Genomic DNA, 22703 nt, shown 5'->3' with positions numbered 1-22703 from the left:
AAGTATCTGTGCACAGGAATAATAGAAACAGTCCAACACAGCAGACAACTGCCTGATAAGTACTCCATTTTAACAGGCCACTATTCACCCTGTTATTTATACATTGATATTACTTTCAATAGGGAGATAATTGTGCTGAGAGTTTCCTTTGCTGAGCGCTACATATTCATTACATGCTGACTGCATTGTGTATGTCAGACAACAACTTCATTTCCAGTTGAGTTTGGGAGGCTTTAATCCATCCAAACTGCATGAGCATTGACTCCTCTTCCCATATGTAGAGCCCCTTGCAGAAATATTGCAGGATGGGATGATGGATATAATGATGACTAATAAGTAACTAGCTCATAGTCTGCATTTGAGACACTGTCCCTAGAAACTTTGATACAAGTACTGCACTTTTCCAGTATAGTGAAATGGCACTGCAGTTCAGGACTGCAGAGCCATTACAAATTGAAGTGTAGCCAGATTCCTCTGTCATTCAAAGTGCATAATAGTCCTGTTTACTGTATGGTAGCATGCTAGAGCAAAATTCCGTAATAGCTGGAACTAAAAGCCTTTCCAAATGCCTTTGTCCACTGAACCCAGAACAGAAAAATGGTGAAGCTGTAAACAGGCCATCTCACCAGTGTCTTCACAGCTGACACATATACTGAACTTTAGGCTTCCTTATATGTTTTTCCATGTGTATCGCATGATACCACTTCAGTGTCTGTTTGATTTGTCTCTCTCAGCTATGTGAGAAAATATGGACAGACTGATGAAAAGGAAGAATGACATCAGTAGGAGTTGGGAAAAACAGATACACACAGCTGCACTCTTCTCCATAGAATGCAATGCACTGCAATCATCTGGAACCTGTTAGCATGCTAACTCCCAAATTGCACCGCATCATCAGGAGCATCCTTTCTCAAAGTAATGACAAAGCCATCTACAACCTTTCATGCAGATTAGATCTTTTGCTTAGCCCAGAAGGTCCTAGGGTTTCAAACTTTGTTTTGCCCAAATAAATGGGGAGAACATTAAAAAACAATGCAGTGCTAATTGATTTTTCTTAGTTGTCATTCAGTTGTCACCAAAATGAGTTTAGAACATGATAGGAAACACTGTAGAAAAAAAATGAGATGAAAAATGAACTGAAAAGCATACATTAATTGTAGCAGCAGCAAATGAAAAGTTCGTATGGAAAAGAAAATGGTACACAGAAAACATTGCATTTTTGAAAGCAGCAACTCTATGTTAGTCTTTGTCTGTTACTTCTGTCTAATTAACAGCAGAGCAGTAATGGTCTGTGAAATCACCTTCAAGATGGCCCTCATTAAGATCTCAATGCTTTGTTCAGAGAATCTAAAAAAAAATGACACAAATATGACAAAGGTTAATGCTAGATTAGCAGAAGCAGCAAGGTTTGACTGGTAATCCTGAAAGCTTTCCATTAGACACTTTGCCAAAACTCTTGCCAGGCATTTAATTTTATTTTGAGAAAATTTTATATCTTTTTTCTTTCCCCACTGTTTTGGCTTCTTGTTTTTGTTTGCTCCCAAGTGTGTAGGAGTGGCATGCTGAGTTCGTCTGGTTTACGTTCATCAGACATGTCTCTCTATCAGAAACGAACACTGCTAATGGAAAATACTGATTTAAGAACAGCAACATTATTCTGAGCATACAATTTCTTCTTTAGATCTGCAAATTATTAAAACAGATGGTAAAAAGTATTTAAAACAGTAATGAAATCTATGAAAAAAGATTGATTTCCCATTGGTTTTGTATCATCCACGTACAACAACAACAAATTTGTGGACCTGTATAATTTTTCCAGAAGTATAATTCAAAAGAAAACAATTATTTCTTGCTTAAGTTCTCCTCCAAAATATTTTCGTTTGATCAGAGGAAGAAAGAATAGTAAAGGTAATTCAATGATATTTGCCTAGTTGTGCTCAAGAACAGGACTCCATACATGTTGATCCAAGTGTAGGACCACAGTTCTCTAAAGGATTTGAACTGTGGCTCAGGAGGTGGCCTTCTGAACCACACAGAGCTCTTGAGATGTGTTGCTCTTCCCTGACTACATTTCTAAAAATTGTACTTTGTTGATGGAATAGAATACATTTAAGGAAGAATTTATTGTTCCTAGTAAAAAAGTTGTTGATATTTTAGAGTGTCATTCAGTTCTCATTCAAAATGTCCCCCAAACTCAGAGAAAGTTAATATAATCTTACTGTCCTTCATACAAGCTGTCATACTTCAGACAGAAGAAAGCAGAGCAAAACTTTTTTGTATTTGTTGCCTCACTCCAGTGTGCTGCAGAGTGTGTAGCTAAAATAATACCAGACCTTTCTTACTTGTGTTAAAGTGCACTAACTTCTCCAGAGCTCTGGGATGTCCGTGGGAGTATTTGCAATTAGCTGACTAGCCTGAAGTCAAGCCTCAAATCAAATGAGACATTAGTAATCAAAAAGGTATTTAAGGATGATTTTGAATTTCAGTTTTATACATATAAGTGTTTTGGAGCTGTGGTATTTACTGCATAAGCATTTGAAGAGTGAAATATCTGGTTAGCTTACTTGTAAGAAAAAGGTATTTTTTTCATTTATACTAAAAGAGCAAATGTATCTGCACATATGTATTTCTACGCCAATAAACGTGACAAGGTGACATTGACTTTTCTAGTCAGCAAACTACATCAGACTGTGATTTCGAATATAACTAATCACCTGCTTATTCACTTGGAGAGCAAGAAAGGATAATTTTGTTAAATAATTAATTAACAGGATAAGTGTAACAAAGGTATCTGAACAATAGGGCAGAATTTCAAGGTCTCATCTGGAAATATACTGTACTAGTGCTCATTACATTTAGATATAATTTCCAATACACTAGAGAATTTTCTATGCCCTTCAAGAGCCGGGAAAGCTTCAATTCAGGGCACTTGATTTTGAAAGTATTTTAAATACTACCAAGGAGACAATTTTCTTTCTGTCTGATGATGTTCTTTAGGGTCCAGAATCAAAATCATTATGTATTTTTTTGTAGCCATAAAGCCATATCAGAGTGTCTCATCCTTCACAAATGCAAGATAAACTTCACTGATGATTGAATTTGAATGAAAAGAGATCACTAATTTTTAACAAACTTGATAGACTGTGGGGGGAGACTTAACAACAAAGAGCTCAACAGACTCTGGTAGATCTTATCTCTATGAGGCCTCCGGAGTCTGGAGACAGGGCTAAGGTGTAAACAGAATACTCTTTAGTATGCACAGCTAATGTGGTCACATCTGGGACAGTTAAGGAACCCTTTGTTTGTTATCTATGTTGTTGTGAAGAACTTAAGGATAATTAACTGTGAGTGGATTTACTGCTTACCAGTGAAGGATATATAAGGTGAGTGTAAAACACAATAAAGAGAACTTACTATTCTGATGCCACACTGACTGAGATTTCTCTAACGGGACCAAGCGCCGACAATAGACATCTATCTTTATTGTGAGGCCTAGAGAAATGGAATCTCTTAACAAGTCAATTAGCTCCACATAGAAACACTAATATATGGGAGAGGTTGGCAGCAGGAAGAAGAAAAGTGTATTCTTCACTCAACAGCGCTCCAGGAGCAAGGGAAGGAATAAAATGATGAGACTGTTTTTTTCCAAATGAGACAAATAGTTGTAAGGAAGAGATTCCCTCTACACACAACATACTCGATTTTAAGATATTGTTCAGTAGGTGCTTCCAGCCTGATGCTACCTGTTCAGTACAGAGCAAAAGTAAGCCCATGTTCAGGTGCACGTGTGGCCCCACAGATGCTGATACCACCTCACAGGCCTTCCTAAAAATGAGTTTGAAAAATATGATCCTTTGACAGACACATTCTTTGGAGATAAGCTAGTCAAGTCACTGCAAGTTCAAACACTATCTCCAGGAACCATTACCATCAACTGAAAAAGAGCCTGAAAACAAGCACTTACACAACACTGCACTGTGCTGCTGCTGATGAGGGACACCACATACAATCTCCTTTCTGGCTACAGGCTCTGCTCCTGGCCCTGAAAGTGTCCTGGGTGCCACCTTTGCAGTAAATCTAGAGCGGGAAGCTCAGAGCCAGTTCTGGTCTACATAGGAAGTTAGCTCATTAGGGCAGCTTGTGAGAAACAATTTACAAAGTTTATGGTCAGAAGGGACCATTAGATCATGTAGTTTGCCCTCCCGTACAACACAGATGATTATATTTCATCCAATTATGGTTACATTGTGCTCCATTAGCTTTGTTTTATTTATATGTGTTTTCCTCTAAGGCGGCTAGACTTGAATTCAGGTCAGTAAGTGGCAGGGTCCACATCGCTTCCCCTTCAAGTGTGTCTAATGGCTGAATACTCTTGGATAAAGTAAGGAAAGGTGTGCCCTCAGTTTTTATCTAAATATATCGGACCTAGTTCCAGATGCTAGCTTTATTGTGCCTTTCTGCACTAAATTAAAGATCGTGCAAGTTTTTCTTTCCAAGATCAGATTATTTCCTGTTTATTCTCTTCAGTTGTTGTTCTTTTATAAGATAAGCTGAATTTCTTACATTTCTATTTGAAAAATGCTCTCCTTGTTTCAGACTTACTGCCAGCTTTGTGTTTCTTCTGTTTTTTTCAGCATCGTTTTACAATTGTGCAAGATTCTCCTAGTAGTCAGCTTTGTACTGTACAGGGAGGTAATATTACCTTTATCTCTATTCCTATTCACTTCTTCCTTGTTCATACACTCAGTGCTCTTATTAACTTTGTTATCACATCAGTGGAATTTCTCATGTTGAATTGCTTTATGCATTATGTCCCCTAATGCCCATTCAGGGCCATTTAGTCAAAGGATGCATTTCCACATACTCTCAGGACCGCCTGCCTTCTTTCCTCCCAAGCACACTATCTAGCACTTAGCATACATTTTGTTTAATTGCCTCTGGGCCCTCCTATACAGATTTTTTTTCTTCTCCCTGGTGATCTTCCCTGGTCCCTTTCAATCCCTACAATTCTGTGATTCTGTGATTCTTCTTCTTTAATCACTTCAGTTTTTCAGTGGTGAGCAAACCACCAAACTCTAAAGCATCCTCCCATAAGCAGCTTGATTTGGCCTAATGCCACCAGACAATCACTAAAAATGGAAGTACTAACTCTGAGTTGCCTAATCCAAGGTCTTTTTGTGTTCTTGGTCTTGATGACTTCAAACATTTTCAGCTCAAAAATATAAGATTGGACACAAAATTTAATATCTTGTATGTTACCTCCATTCTTAGTTTTGAATCTTCTCAGTCCATGAGATCACATTTTTCAAGCTTTTTTTTTTTTTTTTTCATTAAGACTGAAGACAAGGTAAGAAGGAAAAGAAGACAATTGCTTATTCAAGTCATAATTTCAGATATTAAAAATGAAACTGCTACTCTGTTGAACTGGAGACATTGACAGACTCACAAAACTCAGCAGAATGCAAAAAGTTACTGAAAAGCTTTCTCTGAAAAGCAGCTATTTTGTTCAAATAAAGTTAGCAAGGCCAACTTGGTAAACAAGCAGTTAACTGGAGATAGGAACAGTGGGATTTCTTTGTTCATGTCAGTTTGTTCATCCTGAACATTAGGTCAATGCCATGATCCTCCTTTTCTAAGGCTGCAGCAATCTCCTGTGAAAACAAGTGTTGCTGTGGTTTGCATTTATACCAGTAACAAAGTGGAATTAGCAACCTAAGTCAACACTGCCTCACTATTATAAACTTTATTTTATTGAAATACATTTGTATATCTGCCTTTGTTTCATAGAGGCATACTTCAGCTTTTTAATGTTTTCTTGGAAGAAAATAAGATACAATGTGCACTGAAGCTGGAAAAATCCTATGGTTCATAAATCAAGGGGACAATTTGGCCTTCATTACGGAAAACTCAGGGTGAAATACTGGCTTCACTGGAGTCACTGGAAAAACTCCCATTGACTTCACAGAGGTCATGGTTATTCTTTGCTTTCTAATGCGTTGGAGAGATTAGCCTGTGCCTTGTATGTTTTCCCAGGTTGTAGTCTCACCAGCCTTCACTTTGCACAGCAATAGGTTAACTGAGACTCATCCAAATAATTGTCATCTTCTTACAACCTTCAGTGTGTCTCTTAGGGCTAGTTACAAACCACACTCCCACACTTGGCAATAAATCCTGATGTTTAACTAGTAAGCAGCGAGGCAGCACTTCTTGAACTCTTCCATTTCTCAGTCTCCTTGCGAGAAATGTCCTTTCCTCACTCCCACAGCACTTCTCTTTTGCGTCGCTAGGTGGAGCAGGGCCAGCCTGTTTTCTGCCTCACTGTGCAGCGACTTCATGAGGCTGCAGCAGCAGAACTGATTTGTGATGTCACCAATGGATCCTTTCCTCAGTGCATTGCTTACAGGACACACCACCAGACAAACCCCAGACCAAGGGATGGAGTGATTGCTGTCAACTTGCTAGATGTACCCACATACTTAGAAATTGCTGCTATCCATGCTCGTAAATCTGAACATCCTGTGGTTATGCCCGTGTCTTGAAGACAGATTGTTCTTTCAAGGTTTCTCACACTAAAAAAGGTATAATTTTTTTATGTGTACAAGAATGAAATCTTGTCATTCTTGTCACATAACATGTTTGGTGATCAGCTTAAGAAAAATGCTCTGACAGGTAGACATGTCTGGAGGATGTAGAAGATTTCGAAGCTGATATCTGATTTCCAGACACAGAGAAGTACTGGGAAGATGGTGGGGAACAGGCTGCAAGGGAGCAGTGCTGCCTTCAGTTGTGATTCAGATTCCCTGAAGACTTTTTTTGGGCTTGTTGCTTGACAATTCACTCCTGGAACTTGCCAGTGCCTTCCAACAGGGGCCTGTTGAAAAGAAATTCCAAGGGAATAACAAACAATGTGTCTGAATAATCCTTTTCTTTTATTCATCCAAACAAACAAACAACCTCACAACAAACAATCCAAACCAAACCAAGCCAAACCAAAAACATACAAAGAACACACACAAAGAAAAACAACAACAAAACAAAACAAACAAATAAACAAAAACCAGAAAAAGACTGTCATCTGGCCCAGGCTGAAACTTCTCTCGCATTTTCAGCTGCCACTCACAAAGATGGCGAGGAGAATGCACTGGTGGTCTCCTCTTTCAGAGCCAGGGATTAAATAGCATACTTGGACACAGGAGACCAGGTCTCAATTCCTGCCTTCATGACATTCAGAGCCTGGATTTGAGACAAGCGCAAAGCCTATATAATTCTTAGTCTGCGTACTGTCTGTGACTTCTTGTGATTTATAAGTCCAAACCCAAAACAAAGAATTTTTGTGCTTCCAGAAAAGTTTCTCTATTTTCTTTGTCTTCAGCCAACGCTACTCAAGAAAATAGACCTAGCTTCACAAGTCACTGTGGCCAATCCAACAGTCAATCTCTGCCATGCTACATGAAGCAGACAAGCAGCCAGATCTCCAGTTGGTATCAATCACAGACCGGCCATCTATGTATATATGTATCTATAGCCAATGGGAGTAGACATCAACTTTGTGGACTCGTTCCGGTTTTTCCCTAGAGCTACTGACATATGCCAAGTGGGTACCACAAGGAAAAATAAACACGCCTCCAATTTTACTTTTCTGAGGGTAGTAGCTCTTCGCCTGAAAATGTAGAGGCAGGTCAGGCACAGACTTTTACTTCTGTCATCCAAACTGAAGTGTGAGCTCTTTTTCCTGGCTGTACTTAAATGTTAAGAGAGGACAGAAACAAAGCCTAAATTGATCCAAGCTGCACGTATCTCTTTGCAGCTGTAAGCATCTCCTGGGACTTTCCACAAGCCCTAATCTACATGAGTGTGGGGCAAGGGCTGTCTACAGGATAGTTTCGCTTGCACTTACTAAGGGTTGCTCAAAGTTCAACCCCCTATAAACATTTGGGTAAGGCATCTATATGAAGATGTTGCTTACAGAGACTATCAGTAGTTAATTCTGCACTTCTACAGGCATTGGCTGCCCATGGTGTCCCTCCTGTGACACCACCAGAGTGATGGGTCATGACTTTGCACAAGGCGCAGAGCATCTGAGGCTAGCATGCAGATGAGCTGCTAAGCAGGACTGGTTCTGACACGACACACAGACTTGTGTGTGCGCCTGTGTTCAGGGTGCATACACACGGCATGCGGAGGGAGCTGCCTTCCCCTGCTCCCCCCTAGCCTCTCCCACACCTCTATGTTGCACAAGTGGATGTTAGAAAATCTGGCCCTGAACCTTTGCTGAATTTCAGTTATAATCAGGAGCCTAATAGCAGCAAAACTATTAACCTTCTCATAGAGATTTAGAGAATAAACCACCACAGCTCAGTAGCAGCCAGTGGGGAGTGATGAGAGTTGAAGGGGCTATGAAATCACACGGAGGGATCCACTGACCAGCACAGGAGATGTGACCCCTGTACACTCCTGGCTCAATCCAGGCCAAGGTTAGAAGATGAAATATGTTCTGTGGGGTCATGAATGCCCCCAGCCCATTCATCTGCAGGGGTTCAAGGACCTAGCCCTGCCAGGCTCATGAAAGGGACCTTCAGTGAGTTTCCGTGGAGGGCACAAGGTTGAGTCAACCTTAATTTTGCTGTTGAGGGCTTACTCCTTGTGTATATCATGTCTCCCCGCTCCCCCCCTCTTTCCCTTCCCCCCTCTCCTCTCCTCCCTCTCCTCTCCTCCCTCTCCTCTCCCTCAAGTCCTCTCCCCCTCCTCTCCTCCTCCACTCCCTCTCTCTCTCCCCTCCCCTCTTCTCCAGTGGGATATGTTACAGAGGTTGACCCTGTACCAGCATTACACAAGAGGACAGATATTTTCTGTAAAGAGAAAATCAAAAGCCAGTGATTTTTGCTTGCCACAGTTTCTTGTAGTGTTTTCCCACTGGTGGTATTTTTTTTCAGCTCAAGATGAAGTAGGATGGGCTCCTACTTGCTGAATCTGTACGTCTTCAAAAAGCAGTGATTGGGACTTCAGGATCATTGAAAATGGGACATACAAACTGTAGTCAAGATGTATCTGCACCTGAAAATAAACCAGAAGTGTGTTGTGTGAGACAGGTATACTGATAAACAGGGACAATAAAATCTATCTGAAAGTTGAGGTAATGTCTTGTGCCATCACTTGAGCTCATCTCCATCTTACTCCAGTCACAAATATTTCTGGACAACCCCAGAAAGAGAAATGAGGTTTCTGTAGGAATACTGAAGTTTAAAATGTGAGAACATATATACTGTTTAAAAGAAAGAAAAACTGACTCTAAGAGAAAACTGAGGGTATCACTGATTTTCAGAAAACAACCATCTCCTGTTTGCTTAAACTTTGATGCGTACATAAGCCCACACATACAGTACAGCTGATTAGACTCCTGTCTTTCTTGCTGAACACAAAAGGACTGCGCATGAACAGAGAATTACAAACTAATTATCTAGACAGCTGGTATCCAAGATACAGTCTATGAAGATTAATGTTTGCATTTTCCCTTAGAGTGAGAGATAGTGACCTTAAATAAATTGTACTGAATTGCAGTAATGGACAATGAGAATAAGTCAGCTTCCTATTTCATTTCCAGCCCTATTATATAATCTCTAGCTATCTGAGGCAATTTGTATAGCTGACAGAATATGGTGATTACCTCTGACTGTGTACTGAAGTTGGCAATCTCTTCGACATAACAGTAAAGAGCACTGCAACACCAATGGCTTTTGCTCTCTTTAACTCCCGTCCTGCCTTTCATCAGGAAGTCCAGTCATGGGAGCTGAAGGGATAGTACTTGAAAAAGATTCTCTGTATTTCCCATGACAGTTTTTACTCCTGGAAATAACTTGGTTGCTCCAGTGGTGAATTATGGGAGAGGAGAGAAGGGTATGCTTGTTGCAGTGGTCTCTCCAGGAAGACTAGCAGGATAGATGAGTGGTCTCCCTGCGCTGACAGTACGCCATGGGCACAGGGCAGACAGCACCATTCTAGGTAACTCCCATCCACTCTTAGCATGAGTCAGCAAAACCATTACAGCCCAGACAGTGAATCAGCAAAAAAACCAAAATTCCTCAGGATTTCAAAGATTCACTGTACATGCCAAGTTGGAAGAGAGCCACAAGGACTACTGAGTCCAACCCCTGGCTCCACACAGAACCACTCAAAATTCTAACCCTATGTCCGAGAGCATTGTCCAGACACTTCTTGAACTTCAACAGATTGGGGCCATGCCCACTGCCCTGTGCAGCCTTTTCCATGCCCAGCACCCCCTGGTGCAGAACCTTTCCCTAACCCCCAGCTGCCCCTCCCCTGACACAGCACCAGGCCGCTCCCTCGGGCCCTGTCGCTGTCACCAGAGAGCAGAGCTCAGCACTGTTCCTTCTCTCCCTGTGAGGAGCTGCAGCCGCCATGAGGCCTCCTGTCAGCCTGCTCTGCTTTGGGCTGCACAGACCCAGGGACCTCAGCCGCTCCTCACACACCTTGCCCTCAGACCCTTCTCCATCTTTGTAGCCCTTCTTTGGATGCTCCCTACAGTTTTATGTCCCTCTTCTATTGTGGCACCAAAAGCTGCACCCAGTGCTGGAGGTGAGGCCACACAGCACAGAGCAGAGCAGGACAGTCTCTCCCCTCACCTAGTGGCAGAGGTGGGCCCAATGCACCCCAGGTTACAGTTGGCTCTTCATTAGTCAGAATCACTTTTAATAGCAGTCTTTCCTGTGTATGAAATTCACATGCATGCAAAAGCTGACCTAAAACTAGCAGAGATGTAAGGCAAATTCAAGAAAAGAAAAAAAAGACCAAAAAAAAAAAAAAGGAAAAGAAATCAAGGCTGTGACAAATAGTCACAAGAATAAGTAAGAGCTAAATTTTCAAAACGTCGCTATAAACAAAGCCCCCACACTCAAGTGTTTTTATGTTTTGGATATTGTTTTTGCTCTTGTGTATACAAATAAGATTTCACTGTGCCCAAACTGTCCTAAAGTTAAGAACTCCCCAGCTGTTGCAAAGACAGTATATTTAACTGTTAATGTACTGGCTTCCCGCAGCCCAGCAGGACAGTGAATCTGGTTGAGCTGGAGGCATCTTCCCACTCACCACTAGCCAGAGAGGATTTGGAAACTGCGTGAATTTCTTGGGCAACCTAATCCTGGGATAAAGAATGCAAAAGATGTGTCCTATGTTACACACAATCCAGCTGGAGGCTAGCACAAAGATACCTAGATGCACTATTGCATCGACAGGGCAATGTCTGCAGATGATACACAGAGTACTTCCCAAAATGAAAACACTTTAAAACATGGGCCCTTTTTGGAAGAGTGTTCCAACACTCTGCTGTCAGTTTGAAAATTGCATCTAGCACATAATATATAGATATTGGCTGTCTTAGTTACATCAATAGTACTGGTTCCTAACAAAGCCTGTTTACTGTGAGGTGTGATGTGACTTTTTAGGATGTTGCAGAGATTATTAGAGCTTCAGGGCAAGCAGTGTGCTGCAGCCCTGAGTCCTCTGTATCCTCTGAACATGTTAAAAAAAAATAACTATGACATTAAAGCAGGATTTCACATCCTTTCTATGCTTACCTCTTATTTTATGTAGATGCCACACATTTAATTTCTTGATCTGGGACTTTTCAAGGGGTCTGTAGGAGTATAGCTGTGTGTGTGCGTATGTATACACATGCTCTCCTACATGGAGAGATGTCAGAGCTATTTTGCAAGCACACTGTCTCAAGCATTTGTTGATTTTACTAACAGACAGGCAAATAAAAATAAACACCAATTTTATATCTCTCATACAGATGAGTCACTCCGTCCTATGGCAGAGAAGATTTTTGTGTGTTGTAATACTCACTGAGCTTGGACCTCTGAGACTGCTGTGTATTGTGCAGAAATCATGAACAAGGATGAATAATAGATGTTTGGTCAGGTAGTTATGTACAATGATTGACACCTTTTATTTCTTGTCCTCAAGACTAATGCAGTGGCATTAACTTGTGAGACAGCAAGGAACGTTCTCATTTTGTCAGGCAAATTTATGTTTGTTTGCAAGCTACAAAAAGAAACAAAATAACTGAAATTCAGTCAGTACTGGTTTAGTTTATTTTACAGGAGGAATGTTTGGCCATAGTTTCAAGACAGTTAAGAAACTAACCATTCTGATGAGTACTAAAAGACTTACTGACAACTTCACTGGCCGACAGAGTGCTTCCACAGGTGCTTAGATACATTTTACAGATCTGTCCTATGGTCTTCTCTTGTGTTTGTAGAATATCTAACCCTAAAGTGGGAAAAGATAATATTAACATCAAATTATTAAAATATCAGTTTGCATAGCCGTTAATGAGTAACTGTTAATTGTTTCTTTTGACAGAAGTATTTTTCCTTCCCTTCAAGGGAAGGAAAAAAATATTTCAAGTACAGGCAGAAGTGTACAAAATCTAGGTAGACTGCATTTCTCTAAAAATATAGGAATAATTATTTTGTACAACAGCATCCTTCCAAACTTCTGATTTTGGTAGCATCAAGTAATCTTTAAAGTTTTATTCTCTCCTTTTTTTTTTCCTCTTCATTGTTATGAAGAGATGATGAAACAATACTGAGGATAAATAAACTAAATCATTGCTGCTTGTCTTTCAGTTCTACCAAATGCTCTGGCTTTTAACCATAAAATAACTTGTCTGAGATCAACCACTTCTGTAGAAAGTAGGTGCATAAAATGCCACATAGATTCGTAGTACAAAAGTGTTTTAATTGCTGCATTGTCCATTCTAGGTGATTAAACAAGGTTTTCATTGCACTGGGTGGAGCACGCTCAGCAGCCCATGATGAACCATTTACCAAACCTTGTAGAAATTTTACCAAGAGGATCTTTAAAATTCTATGTGTAGTAAATTACAGTGCTACCTTTCTCACCGATAACCACCCTCAGCATTAAGAATATGTCTGATTTTTGGTTTGGACTTTTTTCTTTGAATTCCGTAACTGAAATTAATCTGCTTTTTTCTCACCAATGTTGTCTCAAGGACTCTATTACATGAGGCTCAGTGGTATGCTTGAGAAAAAGAAGTGTAAAGCAGTTCTGCTGGTGCCTGCTTCTTGAGCATATTAATGTGCCCTCAGCCTGACCCTAACTTGAGGTAAATACATAACTTTATACAATTTATTCATGCTCATCTTCTCTTTAGTTTCCAGAAATAAGTGTTCCCTGCTTAACTGAAATGGTAGTTCCCTTTATTAAAAGCAAGAGTCTTGCTTTGATCTTCCACTGCTTGAGCATAATTGAATCTAGACAACCTTCCAACTAGCTTGTCCAATTCAGAAATGGACAAAGAAGGTACATGCTAAATTTTTTTAAGGATAAATAGACCAATATTTAAAAAGCACTGAGAGCTTTTTCTCTCAGTATGTACCCAGAACACTGTACTATTTCCAATTATCCTGCTGTTCTTCAAACCTAGAAACAACAAATGAATAACAGATGTCAACTTCTATTGAAGGCTACTTACTGAATGCTAGCTGCTCTTGCTTATTGGAAACCCTTTCAGAATGATTTCCTTTTCTTTCTGTTACCATGACAATATTTGGCCTAATCCCATGTTTTTTTTTCACATCTAAGAACACTGTGTAGGCAAGTGGAATTATCATTAAAATGAATCCTATTCACAAATTATAATGAATGTCTTAATTGTGCCCTTGTTTGTAAGTGTTACGTTCCTAATATGATACCTTCAGAAAAGGCAGCATGGAAAATACAAACCCTTAACTTTCTTCGATTATAAATGGTTGATTGTTCTTTGTCTGCAGTAGACTATACATCACATTGCTATGAAAATACTTTCTTCTTTTGGTGAGAATGTTCTGTTGTTCTACAACTGGACAAAGTTACCCCGCTACACTTACCTTCTTTGTGAATATGTAAAAATAATGTTCCAAATCAGTTCAGGTACCAGAAAAACTGTCCAACATGTATTGTGCTAAAAAAAATAATTATAATTTCTTTTTAAAAAGTCTCTAAAATTGGAAGTGCAGTAATTTGTTAGTTTGTGGCTCATAGATCTCTAGCTATTCTATCCATAAGCACCTTTTTCTCAACTCCCATCCACTCCCCATCTCCAGTCCCCAATAGACTGTGTTGTAATCCATTAAAAGTATGCTTCTTAAAACTTTATGCAATAAAGCACCTAATGTAGGAAAGAGATACGAGCACTGAGTGGAATGATATCTGTAGGAAGTACATTTTTCTCAGTTTTCCTTTTGTATGCTAGCAAAAAATCAATTACATTATTCAGGATCATTTATGTGGAAATCATTAGTGTGGCTGCCTAGCAAAGTAGTGGTCTGTGGTACAGCCCACATAAGCTTATTTTAAAAGATACATGTAAAGCTATTTTAATATCTTTTCTACTGGGGTTACAGGTTTGACTGCTAAAGGTAATAATGTTAATATAATGTATTTAGACTTCTGTAAACCATTTGATCTGATACCACATTACATTTTGATTAAGAAATTAGAACAGTACAAAATCAACATGGCCCTCATTAAGTGGATTAAAAGCTGGCTACACTATTTATTAATGACTTGGAAGAAGAATGAAAATCTTTACCAACAGAGACAGTAAATGACACCAGTATTGGGGAGAACTAAATAACGTGGGGAAAAATCAATTTTTAAACTTGCCCATCCAAACAAAAGTATTTTAGCAGAGCCAAATTCATAGTCACAAAGCCAAGATTCAGCCTGTGCCTACAGAGCTGGAGACTGACTGAGGGAAATGAATCTGGAAAAGTTCTAGCCAACACAGTGGACAAATAATTCAACCTTTGTGTTCAGCTCCCTTAAAATTACTCCTGGAATACTACATCCAGGAATAGTTTGTCTTAACATATGCATGCATGTGTCTGTATGTAGGTACATCCAAAAATGTTAAAATATTTTCCAAAAACACTGTCCTCTTTGGGAAAACAGGGAGAAGCAGGTATCTTTGGAAGGTGCCCTTCCAGCTTCCTGTAGTCCTTCCCAGCCACTTCATTTAGTTGGTTTGCAAGTTGTTTTGAAACAGACCAACCATCTCATAGTGCTGTTGTGCAGGATATCACTGCCTGATAGTTGTTTAAGGTGGAACACCTCACACCTCTTGCACCATTTGTTGACTTAGCTGGCTTCTTTTTATCAAGAGAGAAGCTTTTTTTCCTTTTTTTTTTAATTGATTAGCAACTTAAAAACAGTTTTTCTACAAGAAATATCCTGTTGAGGAAGACAAATGGGCTTCACATTATATCCTGAATATAAGAGTGAATGCAGTTTTGTAAGGCTACCCTGATATTTCTGTTACACAGCTGATCATTGTGTTGAAGAGAATAACAATCTAGCATGTCTCACTCTTTTGCAATACTAAAGCACTGTTATATAATCAGCATGGGAGGAAGATCACCTCTCCAAAAAGGTGAATGAGTACTCAGAAAATAATGTTTACAGTCCTGGCTAACTGGGAATATCCCGGTTGACTGGAGACTAGCAAATGTGACTCCCATCTTCAAGAGGGGCTGGAAAGATTATCCTGGTAGCTACAGACCTATCAGTCTCACCTCGGTGCCAGTGAAGGTTATGGAACAGATAATCTCAGGATACATTGTGGATAGTTAAAGGTCAACCAGAGGATCAGGCCCAGTCAGCATGGGTTTATAAATGGCAGATCCTGTTTGACAAACCTGATTTCATTCTGTGACAAGGTGACCTGCTTAGTGGATGAAGGCAAGGCTGTCGATGTGGTGTACCTGGACTTCAGTAAGGCCTTTGACACTGTCCCCCACAGCATATTTGTGGAGAAGCTGGCTGCCCATGGTTTGGATGGGCATACGCTCTGCTGGGTGTAACACTGGCTGCATGGCCGGGCCCAGAGAGTTGTGGTCAATGGAGTTAAATCCAGTTGGTGGCCAGTCACGACCGGTGTCCCCCAGGGCTCGGTGCTGGGGCCTTTTCTGTTCAGCATCTTTATTAATGATCTTGATGAGGCGACTGAGTACACCCTCAGTAAGTTTGCAGACGACACCAAGTTGGGAGGGAGTGTTGATCTGCCAGAGGGTAGAAAAACTTTACAGAGGGACCTGGATAGACTGCGTCGATGGGCCAAGGTAAACTGTATGAGTTTAAACAGGGCCAAGTGTCGGGTCCCGCACTTTGTTCACAACAACCCCAGGCAACCCTACAGGCTTGGGGAGGAATGGCTGGAAAGCTGAACAGAACAGCCTGACAGAAAGGGTCCTTGGTGTGCTGATGGACAGTTGGCTGAATATGAGCCAGAAGTGTGCCCAGGTGGCCAAGAAGGCCAATGGCATCCTGGCTTGGATCAGGAATGATGTGGTGAGCAGGACTAGGGAAGTCATCCTGCCCCTGTGCTCGGCACTGGTGAGGCCTCACCTCGAGTACTGTGTTCAGTTTTGGGTGCTTCAGTACAGAAAGGACACTGAGGTGCTGGAGCAGATCCAAAGAAGGGCAACAAGGCTGGTGAAGGGCTTGGAGACTATGCCCTACGAGTAGCAACTAAAGGATCTGGGGCTGTTTAGTCTGGGGAAGAGGATGCTGAGTGGAGACCTTACTGCTCTCTTCGAGTACCTGAAAGGTGATTGCAGCGAGAGCGGGCTGGTCTCTTCTCACTGGTGACAGGCGACAGGACAAGGGGAAATGGCCTCAAGTTGCGCCAGGGGAGGTTTAGGTTGGAAATCAGGAAAAACTTCTTTCCAGAAAGGGTTGTTAAGCACTGGAACAGGCTCCCCAGGGAGGTGGTTGAGTCACCATCCCTGAATGTGTTTAAAAACCATTTGGATGTGGTGCTTGGGGACATGATTTAGTGGTGGGTTGTTAGGGTAGTATGGTTAGGTTGCGGTTGGACTTGATGCTCTTGAAGGTCCTTTCCAACCTGAGCAATTCTATGTTCCTAAATAAAACAAGGACATTGTGGTAAAAGACCTTTCTTCCCACTTCTTCAGTCAAAAAGCACTCCATGTAATTGCAGGAAGGAGCTCATTTTCTCTTCAGAAATTGTGTCTTTCACTGACATTCAAATCTGTACCTGGGATATATTAAGGAAGTGTATCAAAAAGTAAGTTAATTTTAGCCTTTATAAAGTCAACAACATTTCTAGGATTAAAGGAGTATAGTATTTTGAGGCAGAGAAGAGGCTCTTCAGCATTTTCATTTGGAATTGCTATCAATTGAAGCTTGAAAACAAATTTTGAAAAAATTACCCAAATATTGTAGGACTGTCCTGAAATGGCCAGCTTCCCCATTCTGATGTGAAGCTTGGATTTCAGAGGTTGTTAGCACCATACTTTCTTAGAGTGATGTTCAGTTGCCTGGTGTGAAATACACTTGCAGATGCCCAAGGCATTACACTTTGTTCTGTGCCTTCTGTAGCGTGTGAGCAGTCCAACAGACATGCAGGAGGCTATTCATGTTCAACATCTGACCATTGATGAACTATATTTGCTGAATCAGAAGTGACTGTATTTTCTACGAGTTCATCTCTGGACTCAGCTATAATGCCAGAAAAAAATGGTATTTCCATGTTTTGTGGAACCAGAAAGAAGGAGATGTGCAAGGAAGAAGAGGATCAGAGGAATGATCAGTGACAAAACATAGCATTGGTGACTATTTCTTGTTTGGTCTTAGAGCTACACAGTAAATAGCTACTGTATGAAAATTCATCCACACGCAAAGAAACTGCAAAAGGCTTATCAACCATTTCACTTCCACTTCACTATGTATATATCATATATATTTAGTGTCCAGGGCTCTTCTGTACTTTTATTCTATGGTTACAATGAAAACAAATAATCAAAGGAAGGGAGAGGAATGGTGTGGAGGGGGGGAAAGAGGGGAGGCCACACAGAGAATGTTAGGAAAATATTTTTTTTATAGTTAAGTGGATTAGTGTAGATGGAGCTATGTGTCTTCTGTTCTAATTAAAGCTGCAACTTCCATGTGAATATTGGTCTTGAAAAGGATTACCATAATGGAAGATACTAAAATATCACTGAAATCAAAAGCAACAAGACAATGTCAAAGTCTTAACTATTTCAAAGGAGACACAACAACACACTTCTGAAGATAAGCAGAGTAATTGCAAGAGTCATTCTCAGAAATTGCCTTTTAAATCTGCAATCATAAACATATTAATTGAGTGAAGCAGTTAAGTTTAAACAGTACTGCTGAGTATGATTTTGAACATGCAAAAACACAAGTTTCTGTGTGTGGTGTGAACTTATACATGTACATATAGCTGTGTTGCTTATACGTTTGTAACTATGTGCTTTTGACTGCTAGCACAAAATATTTTGATGGGAAGCTACTATTCGCTTCTGAGAATTATCTATAATGTAACTGGATGAAATTGTGTCCCCTTCATGTGAACTTCAGAAGTCCCATCCAGCTTCACTAGGGCCAGCTCTGTTATGTTCTGAGAGGAAAATATAGGGCTTGCTCACATCATAAGTAAAAGTTAGAAGATTATGTCAAATTCGTGTTTCAAAAAGACAAAGAAATACAAAGATTTTCTTCATTCTTTGTGAAGCATGAAGACTAAGTGTAATCCAAGTCTCCTATTTCAAACATTCATATCTGGAATAGCATCTGTGAGTGTATTTTTCATTTCCTATTTGATATTATTCATGAAGTCATGTCAGCTACGAGAAAGTGACAGAGATAAGACATGGAGGCATTTACCAACCAACAGAAAACAAATTATTGTCAATTGACCCAAGAATAAAATTCCCATGAAATAGGCTTAAGAGATTCTGTCGTACTAGGATAACTGAAAACTAGAATCAGTGAAGGTTTACACTTATTAAATATATTCTTAATGTCATAAGGAAGCAAATTGTATACACAAGCGTCACTGAAAATATCATACTTGCTTAGATATGCTGCATGTTCTGGTGGGGCTGTGAAGATTTCCACAGCTGCCAGACTCTCACAAGTCATAGGAGTAGGTGTAGTTGCTGTAGGAGGTTGCAATTGGTAGAAATCATGCTGATCTGCACAGCTGACCACCTTAGGTTTTTGTATAATTCTTTGAGGTGGTGCATTTTATAACGTATTTATCCACCTACAATATATATTTTTTTTTTTAAAAAAAAGACCTACTATGGCTATAATTTCATTCAGTGTCTGATAATGGGAAAAAGAAACAAGCTGATAAGATCAGTGCTTGGGCTGTAATAACTTTTCCTTGATCAGATGGAAAGTCCTCAAAGGCACAGAAGTTTGAAAATGGATCTTTCCTCAATCTCAACTGAGACTTGAGATCTTGGATTGTGTTTTATTTCTGCATGCTTTCAACCTCCAATTATTTGCCCCATCTATGCCCCTCAGTTTCCATGGGCTTAAACTGCCTGAAGACAAGTATATATTTGAGTCTTCACCTCTGACAGTTTAGAGAAGATATATTTTTAAAGAAGTACACAAGATATAGAAGATAAGATTTTGACATCATGTGACTAACAGGAACCCAGGCCTGTAAGTACCAAAACTTCTACATTTCATGGATGATTTTTAGCAAATTAATTGGTGAAATAGGCATTAAGAATACATGTCCTTTGGGTCCTCCCTGTGGCTTCCAAAACATTAATTACTGAAGTACTGGACTTTTCTTCTGGAAGGATTCCAGCAGATGGATTAGATTGTGCAGGATCAGCACTGAATCTTTGAGTCACCTTGCACATGGGGGTATGATTAGTTCATGCTGCTGGAGGCATCCTGAGGAAAGGAAATAGCCATTTCGGTGAATGAGTGTGAAAAGTTCCTGCTGCCTTCATGAGTTCTGGAGCTGACAGGTGCTGCTTTGAATGCATCAAAAGATACTGCCAGGAAATCAAGTGTTCAGAACTGTTCCTTCAGGGTTTTTGTTCCTCTTCAGAGAAATGCAAGTGTGCTTGGTGAGGAGAAACAGAAGACTGAGGCTGAGAACTTCTAACAGTTTTCACTGAGCTGTGTTTAGGACAAGAAAGCTCTTCCCTCACAGCATTGACAATAGCTATTTAATCTAATTGTTGTAGACATCAGCAATTTCTAGCCCAAGTACATTAACTGACATTCAAGTTACATCACCTTACATTCTTTCACATGTCCAGTAAGAAAAGATATAGAAGAAAAAAAAGATAACTTTGATATGTTTGCTGGCATCAGAAAAGTTGGCCTTAGAGCTTGAAGGGAACTTAAGGGAGCTCACAGCATATAAACTTAAATATTGCTATGCTTATACTGCTGCCTGTGGTTGTGTGAAATATTAGGGTTGGAATTAGGTCTGCCAAAAAAATGAAGATTTGGAATGTCCAAAATCATTGTTGAATTTGTGTTTAGTTTGTCAAGTAGCTCACACTAAAAGAAAAGAGGTCTTTTATGGAACACAGTGTTTTGACATTTTCAGAGTGAGATGTTTCAATTTTTCACTCTAGAACAACATTTTGTTTCAAAACTTATATTGTAATGATGTTTGAAAAGCATTCAAGTACCCAGAATTGAGCTAAACATTTTGTTTCTGGTCAAACAAAAGTCCTTGTTCAATCCACTATGCTTTTTGCTTAAAATATCACTTATTTATGTGGTGTTGTTACTCCTGCAGGCAACAGGCAGCCAGCTGGTTCCCTGACAAGCACAGGCGAATGTGACTGGGGAATCTTTCATTGCCTTAGGATAATGCTGCAGGGAAACCTGGATAGCTTTTGTGACAGCAACACAGAGGTGTGGAGGCAGGATGAGAACTGCAGAAAGTCTTCTGTCAAATCCCTGACATTATTGTTTTATACTGGGATGGTCCAGTGCCTATCCATAAAAATGGTGATGAGACTTTAAGTAGTAGTGGGAAGACTTTTTGCAAAACTGGCCTGCCTGAAAAAGAGGAAAATCTGCAGCCAGGACTTTTCATCCTCTTTTTTTTTTCTGTGAGCAACTTTGTTCCTACAAGGGAACAAAAAGACAACTTGTTTTCCTTTGTAGCTGCTGTTATTGCTAGGGTTATGTCCTGATAAAATGAAACAACATAGCATGATACACAAATGCAGTACAGTGAAATAAAAAAAAATAACAAATGGAGATTGAGCTCTTCAGATTGCATAGATAGGGTTGTCACGGTATTATCTAAGGGTCTGCGTCCATGACAAGGGGAACAGGCCCGAAAGAAAAAAAACGAGAAAAAAGAGGAAGGAAAGGAAAAAAAAATTGCCGGCGGTAAGGGCCAGCCCCCGGGCGGTCCGGTGGCTAAAGCGGCAGAGAAGCCGCGGAGCCGCAACCTGGGAAGAGGGGGACCCGTAGACGGATCTAACACAAAAACAGCGGCACCGATCTGAGGAGGAACAACTAATTTTACTAAATATATCAAAATGAGGCTAGTAGAATTATATTAGAGAGTTTACAGGCTGAAAATCTTACACAGTAAGCTGCAGGAGGACCACGTGCTTTCTCCGCCGGCTGGGAAGAACAGACCCCGCGTCTCCCACGTGGCTTCACCACCCCCTCTAACGCAAAGACCCCTGGGGAGTGCACCTCCTCCCCTCCCCCTCAGAGGGCCACACCAAAAAAGGTAGTTTGCAGTAACCGGGGAATTAACTCTTTAACTGCCCGTACCTTACATGATGTAATGATGTGGAATACCGACAACAAAAAATCACAAAACCATAACATTCCACCCCTTATTCCACATCACTACATCATGCTTAACATATATTTATATACAAACGAACAATAATTAACATACATTACATACGTATCTATACGCCTATATATATACGTAGAATCACTATCTGCACTCCCCCAGCATCAAATTCCCTTGCGGTACGCACTGGACATCCCTGCTTTTCCCCATCACCCACCATGTGGACCCAGGTCCCTGAGCAAACACAGTGCCACGGTAAGGTTTCCCTTTTCCAGAGGCTGGAAGAACCCAAACTGCTTTCCCCAGCATGCTCTTTATGTGTACTACAGGGACCTTGTGTCCCTCTACAGTATGTAGGGAGCTAGACCGGGTAGGACCAGCTCGATTGATTGATCCTCTAGTGTTGTCCAACCAGGTGGCTTCTGCTAGATGCTTCTCCCAGTGCTTAAATGTTCCACCACCCATGGCTCTCAACATAGTTTTTAGCAACCCATTATACCGCTCGATTTTACCAGCAGCTGGTGCATGATAGGGGATGTGATAGATCCACTCAATGCCGTGACCTTTGGCCCAACTGTCCACAAGGGAATTTCTGAAATGAGTCCCACTATCGGACTCAATTCTTTCCGGAGTGCCATGCCGCCACAGGACTTGCTTCTCGAGGCCTAATATGGTGTTTCGGGCAGTAGCATTGGGTACTGCATATGTTTCGAGCCACCCAGTGGTTGCCTCCACCACGGTGAGCACGTAACGCTTACCATCGCGGCTTCGTGTCAAGGTGATATAATCCACCTGCCACACCTCCCCATATTTATACTTCTGCCATCGCCCTTCCCCCCAGAGAGGTTTCATCCTCTTCGCTTGTTTAATTGTGGCACATGTTTCACAGTCGTGGATAACGTGTGTAATGGCGTCCATAGTTAAGTCCACCCCTTGGTCTCTAGCCCACTTACACGTCGCGTCTCTTCCTTGGTGACCCGAGGTCTCATGGGCCCAGCGAGCTAGAAACAGTTCACCCTTGTTTTGCCAATCTAGGTCTATTTGA

General features: G+C 40.7%; 1 long non-coding RNA gene across 1 annotated transcript; it reads right to left on the bottom strand.

Annotated features, from left to right (window-relative positions):
• Positions 1 to 8746: 8746 nt before the first annotated feature.
• LOC110391854 lies at positions 8747 to 21474 on the bottom strand. Its single transcript, XR_002434171.1, has 3 exons — positions 21436 to 21474; positions 12190 to 12288; positions 8747 to 9054 (listed from the first exon to the last, which is right to left on the bottom strand). It is a non-coding gene; the product is annotated as an uncharacterized LOC110391854 (long non-coding RNA).
• Between the last annotated feature and the right edge of the window lie 1229 nt (positions 21475 to 22703).

The sequence above is a fragment of the Numida meleagris genome, unplaced genomic scaffold (genome assembly GCF_002078875.1).
Source record: "Numida meleagris isolate 19003 breed g44 Domestic line unplaced genomic scaffold, NumMel1.0 unplaced_Scaffold556, whole genome shotgun sequence".
Lineage (NCBI taxonomy): Eukaryota > Metazoa > Chordata > Aves > Galliformes > Numididae > Numida > Numida meleagris.
Note: the sequence above shows the minus strand (reverse complement) of the source record. Positions and strands in the feature narration are given on the sequence as shown.